General features: G+C 50.3%; 1 pseudogene; it reads right to left on the bottom strand.

Moving 5' to 3' along the window:
- Window positions 1–6,440: 6,440 nt before the first annotated feature.
- LOC101416477 (SH2B adapter protein 1 pseudogene) lies at window positions 6,441–10,114 on the bottom strand (annotated as a pseudogene).
- Between the last annotated feature and the right edge of the window lie 955 nt (window positions 10,115–11,069).

The following is an 11,069-nucleotide window of genomic DNA, read 5'->3' as shown; positions in this document are numbered from 1 at the left end:
ATGGAAGTTAAACAACATACTCTTAGATAATCAGTAGTTGAAGGAGAAAACTGCAAAGGAAATCAGTAACTATCTTGAAACAAATAAAATGAGAACACAATGTATCAAAATCTATGGAACACAGCAAAGGAAGGGCTGAGAGGGAAATTCATAGTCATAAATACCTATATTAAAAAGGAGCAAAGAGCTAAAATCAAAGACATAACTGTTCATATGGAGGAACTAGAAAAATAAAAAACAAACTAATCCCAAAGTAAGCAGAAAGAAGGAAATGATAAAAATTAGAACAGAGCTAAATGAAATCGAGAATTAAAAGAACAAAAACTAGAAAATATTAAAAACCCAAAAGCTGGTTCTTTGAGAAGATTAATAAAATCAACAAACCCTTAGCTAGACTAACAAGAATAAAAGAGAATATGCAAATACATAAAATAACAAAAGAATGGGGATATCACCACTGATCCCATAAAAATAAACATTATCATAAGAGGATACTTTGAAAAATTGTATGCCAATGAGATGGAAAACTTAGATGAAATAGACAGATTTCTAGAAACACACAAGCAGCCTATGTTGACAGAAGAATAAATTGATGAACTCAACAGACCAATCACAAGTAATGAGATTTAACTAGTTATGAAAAACCTTGCAACTAAGAAGACCTCAGGACTAAATGCCTTCACAGGTGAATTCTAACAATCATTCCAGAAAGAATTAACACCAATCCTGCTTAAACTTTCCAAAAATAGAAGTGGAGGGAATATTGACCGACTCATTCTATGATGCCAACATCACCCTAGTACCAAAGCTGCATAAGGATGCCACAAGAAATGCCAATTACAGACCAACCTCTCTAGAGAACTGGATGCTAAAATCCTCAACAAAATACTTGCTAATCATATTCAGCAACACATCAAACAAATTATGCACCATGACGAAGGCATTTCATCCCTGGTGTGCAAGAATGGTTCAAAATAAGAAAATCAGTCAATGAAATACACCGCCTTAACAGATCAAGAGAAAAAAATGACATAATCATCTCTATTGATGCAGAAAAAGTATTTGACAAAATACAGCATCCCTTCTAGATAAAAACCCTCAAAAGATAGGACTAGAAGAAAACTTTCTTAACATGATAAAGGGCATATATGAAAAACCCAGAACTAAGATCATATTCAATAGTGAAATGCTAACGTCTTTCCCTCTAAGATCTGGAACAAGACAAGGATGCCCACTGTCACTGCTCTTATTTAACATTGTGTTAGAAGTACTTGCTTGAGCACTTAGGCAAGAAAAAGATGTAAAAGGAATCCAAATTGGAAAGTAAGGAGTAAAATTTTCACTATTTGCAGATGACATGATCCTATACATAGGAAACCCTGAGAAATCTATAACAAATCTTCTATAGAGTTCATAAACAAGTTCTGTAAAGTGGTAGGCCAGATCAACATGCAAAAAACAGTAGCATTTCTATATACTAATAATGAGCAATTTGAGGAGGAAATAAAGAAAAAATTCCACTTACAATAGCAACTAAAAGCATCAAATACCTAGGAAAAAAACTTAACTGAAGATGTGAAAGCAGCAGACTTGGCCCAGTGGTTAGGGCATCTGCCTACCACATGGGAGGTCTGCAATTCAAACCCCATGTCTTCTTGACCCGTGTGGAGCTGGCCCCTGCACAGTGCTGATGTGTGCAAGGAGTGCTGTGCCACACAGGGGTGTCCCCCGCATAGGAGGGCCCCACAAGCAAGGAGTGCGCCCTGTAAGGAGAGCCGCCCAGAGCAAAAGAAAGTGCAGCCTGCCCAGGAATGGTGCCGCACACACGGAGAAATGATGTAGTAAGATGACGCAACTAAAAGAGACACAGATTCCCATGCTGCTGACAACAACAGAAGCGGACAAAGAAGACGATGCAGCAAATGGACACAGAGAACAGACAACTGGGGTGGGGGGGGAGGGGAGAGAAATAAATAAATAAATAAATCTTTTAAAAAAAAAGATGTGAAAAACTTGTACACAGAAAACTACACAACATTGTTAAAGGAAATTAAAGATGACCAAAATAAATGGAAGAATATTCTCTGTTCATTGTTTGGAAGACTAAACAACAGTAATATATCTTTCCTATTATTAGTATTAGTCAGCCAAAGGGGTACTAATACAAAATACCAGAAATCTGTTTGTATTTGTTTTGGGGTAGAAACTTACAGTTACCAGGCCATAAAGCCTGAGTTACTTCCCTCACCAAAGCCTGTTGCCACATATTGGGCAAGATGACTGCTGACGTCTGCAAGGGTTCAGGCTTCTTGGGTTCCTCTCTTCCCAGGCTCCATTTCTCTCCAGGATCAGCTGCTGTGCTCTCTCCACAAGGTCAGCTGTAGACTCTCAGGCAAACTGCTCTGTGTCTCTCCCTGGGGCTTCTGCCATGTCTAAAGAGCCATCTCTATTCTTCTGTGTTCTATTCCTGTGTGTTCACTTCTGGGGCTCTACTCAAAACTCTCAACTCTGTCCTCTGCCATGTCTTTTATCTGTGAGTTCCCACCCACCCACCCACCAAGGGGTGGGGACTCAACACCACACTGATGTGGCCTAATCATAATTTAATCAAGTAAAAGTGAAATCTCAGATGGGCAAGTTTATAAACATAATCCACTATATATTTTTGGAATTCATAAACCATATCAAACTGCTACATCTACCAAACCTGATTTATAGATTTAATGCAATCTCAACAAAATTATAACAGCTTTTTTTTTACTGAATTGAAAAAGGTAATTACTAAATTTATTTGGAAGGGTAAAGGGCCCTGAATATCCAAAACATACTGAAAATGATAAAAGAAATTGGAGGAATCAAGTTACCTGACTTTAAAAAACACTGCAAAGATACAGTGGTCAACATTGCATGGATTTGGAATGAGGATAGACATACTGCCCAATGGAACTGAATTCATAGTTCTAATACAGATCCTCATATATATGGTCAACTGATATTCAACAAGATCACCAAGCTCACTCAACTGGGACAGAATGAACTGGGACAGAATGGCCCTTTCAAGAAATGGTGCTTGGAGAACTGTACATCCATATCCAAAAGAATGAGACAGGATCACCATCTCATGCCCTATACAAAAATTAACTCAAGAATAATCAAAGACTTAACATAAGAGCCAAGACCATAAAGCTCCTAGAAGATAATGTAGAGAAGCATCTATGAGATCTTATAATAGGAAATGGTTTCACAATCCTTACACCCAAATCATGAGCAACACAAGATAACATAGATAACTGGGACTCCTTGAAAATTAAAAACTTTTGTACTTCAAAGGAGTTTGTCAAGAAAGTGAAAAGGCAGTCTACTCAATGTGGGAAAATATGTAGTAATCATTTATCTGATAAGGGCCTAATATCCAGAATATATAAAGAAATCCTACATCTCCAAAATAAAAAGGTAAACAATCCATTTTAAAAATGGGCAAGAGATTTGAATAGACATTTCTCCAAAGAAGAAATACAAATGGGTAAAAAGCACATTAAAGGATGCTCAACATCAATAGCTATTAGGGAAATGCAAATCAGAAGTACAATGAGATACCATCTTATACTTATTATACTGGTGGCTATTTAAAAAAGCAGCACAGAACTACAAGTGATGGAGAGAATGTGGAGGAAAAGGAACACTCATCCAGTGCTGGTGGGAATGAAGAATGGTGCAGATATTGTGGAGGAGAGTTTTGTGGTTCTTCAGGAAAGCTATCTATAGAACTGCCATATGATCCAGCAATCCACTGCTGGTTATGTACCCAAAATTACTGAAAGCAGGGACTCAAAAAGCTATATGAACACCATTGTTCATAGTGGCATTATTTAATATTGCCAAAAGTTGGAAGCAACCCAGATGTCCATCAACAGATGAATGGAAAACAAATTGTGATATACATACAATGGAATATTATTCAGCTATAAAAAGGAATGCAGTATTAACACATGGGACAACATGGATGAATATTGAAGACCTTATGGTGAGTGAAGTAAACCAGTCACTGAAAGACAAATACGAAATGACCTCACTGATATGACTTAAGCAAATTGAGCAGACCCGGAGAGCTAGAGTCTGGAAGACAGGTTTACAGGAGACAGAGAGAGTGGAGGGTGGTGAGACAATGGTTAATATGGGCAAATCTATGAGAAGGTAGAAGGGAGTAGTTGGGCAGTGGATGGGGGTGATAGTGGTACTGTGATGTGTTTGGGTTTGATGGTGCTGGAATGTGAGGGGGAGAATGGTGGGGGGTTTGGTTGGACTATCCATGGAATGGGGGAGAAGGGCTGGAGGAAGGAGTAGGTAATCTCTGAGGATTTGTATGTCTGTGGTTTAAACTACAATGATGGGAATGTTCTTTTGACAAATAAGGCACGGGAGAGTGTAGGGCACCAGAAGTGGGGAGATATGTGGGATAGGGCATAAGCAGACATGCTGATGGAATATGAAAGTGTTCATCTTGTCAGAGTGTGTTATCTCACAATAAATAAGAAAATATTAAACTCTTGTGACAGTTTGGCATTGTTTATAAAATCCAAAAATAGATATTGGACTGTGTTTGAAAACTGTCTGTTCCTCTGGGCATACTAGATTGTTTTAAATTCAGAGGTTTCACTTGTACTTGATTAAATTAGGATTAGGGCTTTGATTTGGTGATGTCAGTAGGGTGTTGAGTCCCTGCCCCCTTGGTGGGCAAGGACTCACAAAGAGAATGACATGACAGAGGAGAGAGTTTGAGTTTTGATGTTGGAGCCCCAGGAAGTAAATACACAGAGAAGAACCTAGAGAAAGAGAAACAGCTCATTAGACATAGGAGAGGCTCCAGGATGAGAGATGAGCCTGATAGTCTACAATTGACCTTGTAGAGAGAGCAGAGCAACTGAGCCCAGAAAGAAATGAGTTCCAGGGGAGAGTGATGAGCCTTATGCCAGGCTACAGCTGAGGTCAGAAGAAGCTGGAACCACGGAGCCTGAAGTGGAAAGAGGAAGGCTGAACCCTCGCAGACACAACCCAGCATCTTGTGTCAACACATAGCAACTGACTTTGGGTGAGAAAGTACCTCTTACGGTACCTTGAGTTGGACTCTTTAGGGCCTAGTAACTGTAAGCTTCTACCACAAATAAATAGCCTTTATAAAAGCCAACAGAATTCGGGTACTTTGCAGCAGCACCCCTTTGACTGACTGATACAATTCCTATCCTGGGGAGTCCTGCTATGTCCTCAATTAGATGGGCAAGTGCGACGGTTTGCTCGGTCGGTAGAGGTGGGGTCTGGCTGCGGATGAGGGGTCGGTCCCACTTGGGACGAGGGGTCGGTCCGGCAGCAGACGAGGGGTCAGTCTCACAGGGGTTGCGCGGTTCGGCTGACGGGGTCGCCCGGTGAAGCCAGCGACAAAGGGGTCGCCCGGAGAAGCAGGCGACGAACTGGGGACAAGGGAGGCCAGGCCCTTGTCGGGGGCTCTCAGGACTGGAGGGTGCACGGCAGAAGAACTACCGCGGAGACGAGGTAAACACGCAGGTCCACTTTATTGAAGGAGAGGCAACAGTTTTATAGGGGCTGGGGAAGGCTGATTGGTCGAAGCCACGCCCTGTTCTGATTGGTTGCCGGAGAAAGGTCAGTGGGCGGTACTGGATGGGGGAGGGGTGGTGATTAGGGATTGGCTGTTGCTGTTGCTGGGGGAAGTGGCAGGGTTTAGTGATTGGTGGCTGCTGTTGCTGGGGTAGAGGGCAGACTGGAGTTTCCCGCCCACGCCTGGCCGTTGCTGCTGTCGGGGGAGGGGAAAAGGGCAGACTGGAATTTTCCGCCCTGCGCCTGCGCAGGGAGAAAGAAGAAGAAGGGTGCCGCCCCACAGGCATCGTGTGGCGCCATCCGGGAGGAGGGGCGGCCGCGGAAGCATGGCTGCCGAGAAGGGGAGACCCGAGGGCACTCTGCGCCCATGCCGAGCTCCCTTCAGGGGTGGCGGTGAGTCCGACCAGCCACCCTATTATGGGGGCAGCGGCTTGGCCTGCCGCGGCTGCTCCCCCGCCAGGCCAGCAAACCACACTTCAGCCCGAGGGGTGACCGCATTTCCCCCTTCTTTTCAAATAAGGGCCAGGATGGCAGCAGCAACAAGTAGCCGAGGCCCAAGAGGCAGTAAGCAATGAGGGAAGCGGGGCTGAAGAGGGAGGTGAGTATGCCGGGGATATAAATGTACAATTTGGGGGGGCGGTATCTTGCCGTTGCAAGCAAGGGTGGCCAATGTCCAATTCTCGTTGATCTCGGCAGTATAAGGTCTATCTGCTGTTAAAAGTCCAGGGTGACAGCGCGTTACAGGTAGTTGATCTCTTCTTGGCGATGAAGAGCGGCAGAGGCAGACTGTGTGATGGTCTGGAGGATCGCAGCTGTGAGGACAAGTCGCGTCAGGGCACCAGCAGCGGTGGTGGCGGCAGCGTCAGGAGTGGTGGAGACGTAGGTGAGGACAGCAAGAAGGCCAAAGCCTCCATGGGCGCGAGAGAGGCCGATGTTAACGTGGCGGGCCGACATGGGGCGGCCCAATCTGCAACGCAATGGGGGTTCAAGCAAAAAAAGGAGGGGGGCAGGGGACAAGAAAGGACACATTGGATGGCTGAGAAGAGGGGTGAGGTCGAGACAGGAGGAAGCTCTGCAGAAGTATGGGGAGGCAAGAGCAGAAGCGTTATTGGATGCTAGAAAGCAGGGCGCGGGCCGGGGAAAGCGGGTTGTGGGCCGTTTAGCGGGGCTGGAGCTGCTTGAGAGCGATGGTGGCATGGGGGGCCGCGGTTACAGAAGACTTGAGGCACCTGCGGGAAGAGTGAGCAGGAAGAGGTCGGGTAGGAGGAGGCCGAGAAGATGAAGTGGGGGGGGTGTCCTCGGCAGTGGCGAGTCACTGATAGCTGACCTGTATGTATGTGAGAAGGAGAGAGACTATGTTAATTGGCTCGCCAGCATGGTGGGGGTTGCGGCGTCTGCACTGACGGTAGAGTGCGAGCAGCGAACGGACTTCAGGGTTGGATGGTTGTCTCTCGGGGTGGAGGGTGAGCTGGCTCAGTTGGTGCTGGATCACTCGCATCTGGCGCCGTTCCCTGCGGGACATCCGCCTGCTGCCGCTGGGAGGACACGACATAGCTGACAAGGACAACATCACTGGAGCCTCCAGACTCCAGAGAGATGGGGTGCACCCTGAAATGCTCAAGCATATCGAAAATGGACTGGAACCACAGGTGCTGGACTCGGCACTGGCCCTCCTCATTCAGTGACAAACGCAGGTGCTTGGCCTTGCCCTGGAAGTTGAAAGTGAGGACATATTCGCCCTGCCTCGTCTCACTCTGACGTACCAGGAAAATGCCGTGGGAGCCAGTACCTCCTGCCAGCACTAACTGGGCAGCCTTGAGTCGAGAGAGCCTCCCATGGAACCAAGGATATTCTGAGAGGGGCTGGTCCCCCTCACCTCCCTCTGACTCTCCCTGGAACAGAAATGACCCTGTGGCCATTTCTGGGGTGTCCAGGGGAGGGTAGGGAGCTGAGAGGGGATGAACTGTCCCTGCTGGAGGTCTCTCTTCAATGGGGATGCGAGGGGGTAATTCTGGGGGAAGCAGTTCCATTGAGTCAAAATGGGAGGCAGCAATGGAGGCAAAACTGGGGGAGATAGATGCGGAGGGATGGTCTGAGAGGCTTCCATATGGCCCCTGTGTCAGGCGGTTATTGCTCTCGCTGGGTCCCAGCGGCAGATCCTGGCTGGGCAGACTCTCTGAGTGATTCAGGCAGGGCAGCTCCAGGCTGTCTGTGTTCTCCCTAGCAAGGAATGAGGTCCCAGGGGCCAGAGGGAGGGTCATGGGGCGGGGGCTGGTGGCAGGGCAAGGTCCTGGGCTCAGGCATTCCTGGATATCAGACACCCAGGCCTTCACATGTAGCGCATCGGCTGTCTCCAGGATATACTCTGAGGGGCCTTCCACCTTAACCACGAATGTGTTCTCCCGGTCAGGCATCTCCAGGGCTGTGGTCGTTCGGACGTCTGTTATAGTGGAGCATGGAATGCTGAGTCGGGGCCGAGAAGCCTTGGGTGGTACAAAGAACTCCAGGCGACTTCCTCCTCCTCCTCCTTCTCTCCAAAGCAGTAAGCGGCACTTCTGCCACTGAGGTTGCCCTCCTCCCCCTGAGGTAGGCCCGGTTGCCCCTCCTCTCCGGCTCACTCCAGCTGGGTCAGGGGCTGCCTCTTCAGCCCCCATGAAACTCAGCAGCTCTTCCCTCTGCACCATCCCTGTTCCATCTTTCAAGGCCCCCCCTCTCCGACTCAGTCTCAGCCTCTCAAAGCGGTGAGTCCATCTTTCCCCAGGGGACGTCTCGTCACCAACCAGTCCCCTACCAATGGTCCCAGCCCCACCAGAGGAGTTGGAGTTGCTGTTTCCTCCTAAGACTGGGGGGCCTGAGGAGGTCTCCAGGGGCCCAGCTGGAGAGGGTGGGTCAACGGTCCCCCGCCGCTGCAGGATTCCACGGACTGAACTGCGGACGGAGCGACCCACTGAGCGGAGGGAGAAGCGTTTCTTTAGCTTCGGCTTCGAGGAGGTCATAGAAGAGGAAGAGACTGAGGAAGGGAGGGGGCTGGCCAGGTCCTCAGATGACCGAGAAGGGCCCAGCACAGCCAGGGGCCCACCCACCCTGCAACTCTCAAGGGACAGGTCATGTGGTGGGATCTCCGCTCCAGGACTCAGGGGAGCCAAGACAGGTGGTAAGAGGGAGCCAGAGGCCCGGGCCACCTCAGCTTCAAAGTGCTGCAGGAAGAGCTCAGCAAAACGGCGGGAGAAGGCAGCCTCAGCCCCCGGCCCTGCATATTGGGTGTGGGAGGCCAGGTAGAGGCGGAAACGGCGGGCAAAGTCCAGGGCAGCAGCCCGGGCATGGGACTCACAGAACTCGCGCCTGGCAGGGGAGGAATACGGGTCCAAAAATAGGCTAGAGGGGGCCGCGCGTGCGGCAGCTTGCCACGGATCGGATGGAGGGGGCTGCCAGGGGGAGGTGGAGCCAGGGGGGGCCGCTGGCGCAGAGGGCGCAAGAGGAGCCATTGCCCATGCGGTGTTGCAAAATGGCCGCGGGCCGTCCCCAGCGGTACTACAAAGTGGCGGCGGGCCACAAAATGGTCGTGGGCTACAAGATGGCCGCGGACCGCCCTGCACAGAGGGGTAAAATGGCGGGGAGGGAGCTTCTGGCCCACCCAGGCAGGAAGTCGTCAGGGGGAGGGAGGAGTAAAGGGACCTCCCCTTTTTGAGCGAGGAAGAAGGCGGAAGTCCGCCATCTTGAGAGTGCCTCCCCTTTTTGGATGGCGAAGAAGGCGGAAGCCCGCCATCTTGGGAGTGCTTCTCCTTACCGAGTGAGGAAGAAAGCGGAAGTTCACCATCTTCACCGGCGCTCGGCACTGCAAGATTACACTGTTTAGGGGGACAATTTTCGAGCGCGTTATTAAGGCGCTCGACAAGTGACTCAGAGTCAGAATCGGAGTCGGTATCAGGGTTCCGATCAGGGTCCCTGTTAAAGTCGCCGTCCTGACAATCACGGCGGCGGCGGCGGCGCGGTCGGAAGGAGTCGATGGTAGGGGCGCCTTGAAGGCAGGAGCGGATGGTAAAAAGCACCGGTAATAAGCCAGGAGGGAATCTTTTACTTTCCTGCTCCACAGCAGAAGTTACCCTATCTATAAGGCGAGTATAGGTATCCGGGTCACAAAGCTGACACGTGGTAAGCCACGGATTAAAGGGGAGAAGAAGGTCCCAATATACTTGGAGCTGTTTCAAAGAGATCTTACACCAGTGAGTGTGTAGGAGACCGGCGAGGGCCCGAACTTGCGGGGCTTGCTTAGCAGATAGGACGTTACCCATTGCTAATGGCCTTTTGGAGCCGATAAGAAAAGGGGCCCTTACCTTGAGAGCGTGGTGATGGGAGCCGAGGTGCGCGGTGAGACGAGGGGTCGGAGCCGGTAGGGCTCCGACGGTGGTCGCGGGCCAAGAGAAGGCCCCGACGAGGGGAGGGCGGAACGACGAGCAGTGGAGCAAGGCAAAGGGGAGCAAGCGCGGGGGGGAGGAGGCAGAGGTGAAGGCAGGGGTGGGGGTGCTCAGGCACACGCTCCTGAGAGTTTTATTGGTGCCTCTTAATCATAGCGGGTCGGTATAAGCCCCCGACATGGAAGGAGAAAGCCATCCAGCGATTCTCCCAGACCGCCGTGGATCGTATGAGGTCACCAAGGTTCAGGAGCAGCAATGCAGAGTGAAAAGATAGGGGTGAGAAGAGAGGAGGGCGTAGGGCTGTGGTAGGGTTACTTCAGACGTGCAAGCGCGCGCTCCCGAGAAATCCAAGGCTCCTCTTAATCATAGCGGGTCGGTATAAGCCCCCGACATGGAAGGAGAAAGCCATCCAGCGATTCTCCCAGACCGCCGTGGATCATATGAGGTAGCCAAGGCTCAGGTAGCAGCAATGTTGCACGAGAGAAGCCCCACGGTGAGAAGAGAGGGGGGGGCCGCCAGGTTATGGAGTGAGGCTGTGGTGGGGTTGCCTTGCCCCACGTTGGGCGCCAGCTGCGACGGTTTCCTCGGTTGGTAGAGGTGGGGTCTGGCTGCAGACGAGGGGTCGGTCCAGCTTTGGACGAGGGGTCGGTCCCGCTTGGGACGAGGGGTCGGTCCCACTTGGGACGAGGGGTCGGTCCGGCAGCAGATGAGGGGTCGGTCTCACAGGGGTTGCGTGGTTCGGCTGACAGGGTCGCCCGGCGAAGCCAGCGACGAAGGGGTCGCCCGGAGAAGCAGGCGACGAACTGGGGACGAGGGATGCCAGGCCCTTGTCGGGGGCTCTCAGGACTGGAGGGTGCACGGCAGAAGAACTACCGCGGAGACGAGGTAAACACGCAGGTCCACTTTATTGAGGGAGAGGCAACAGTTTTATAGGGGCTGGGGAAGGCTGATTGGTCGAAGCCATGTCCTGTTCTGATCGGTTGCCGGAGAAAGGTCAGTGGGCGGTACTGGACGGGGGAGGGGTGGTGATTAGGAAATGGCTGT

The sequence above is a fragment of the Dasypus novemcinctus genome, chromosome 31 (genome assembly GCF_030445035.2).
Source record: "Dasypus novemcinctus isolate mDasNov1 chromosome 31, mDasNov1.1.hap2, whole genome shotgun sequence".
In the NCBI taxonomy this organism is placed as follows: Eukaryota; Metazoa; Chordata; class Mammalia; order Cingulata; family Dasypodidae; genus Dasypus; species Dasypus novemcinctus.
This window is presented reverse-complemented; position numbering and strand designations above follow the sequence as displayed.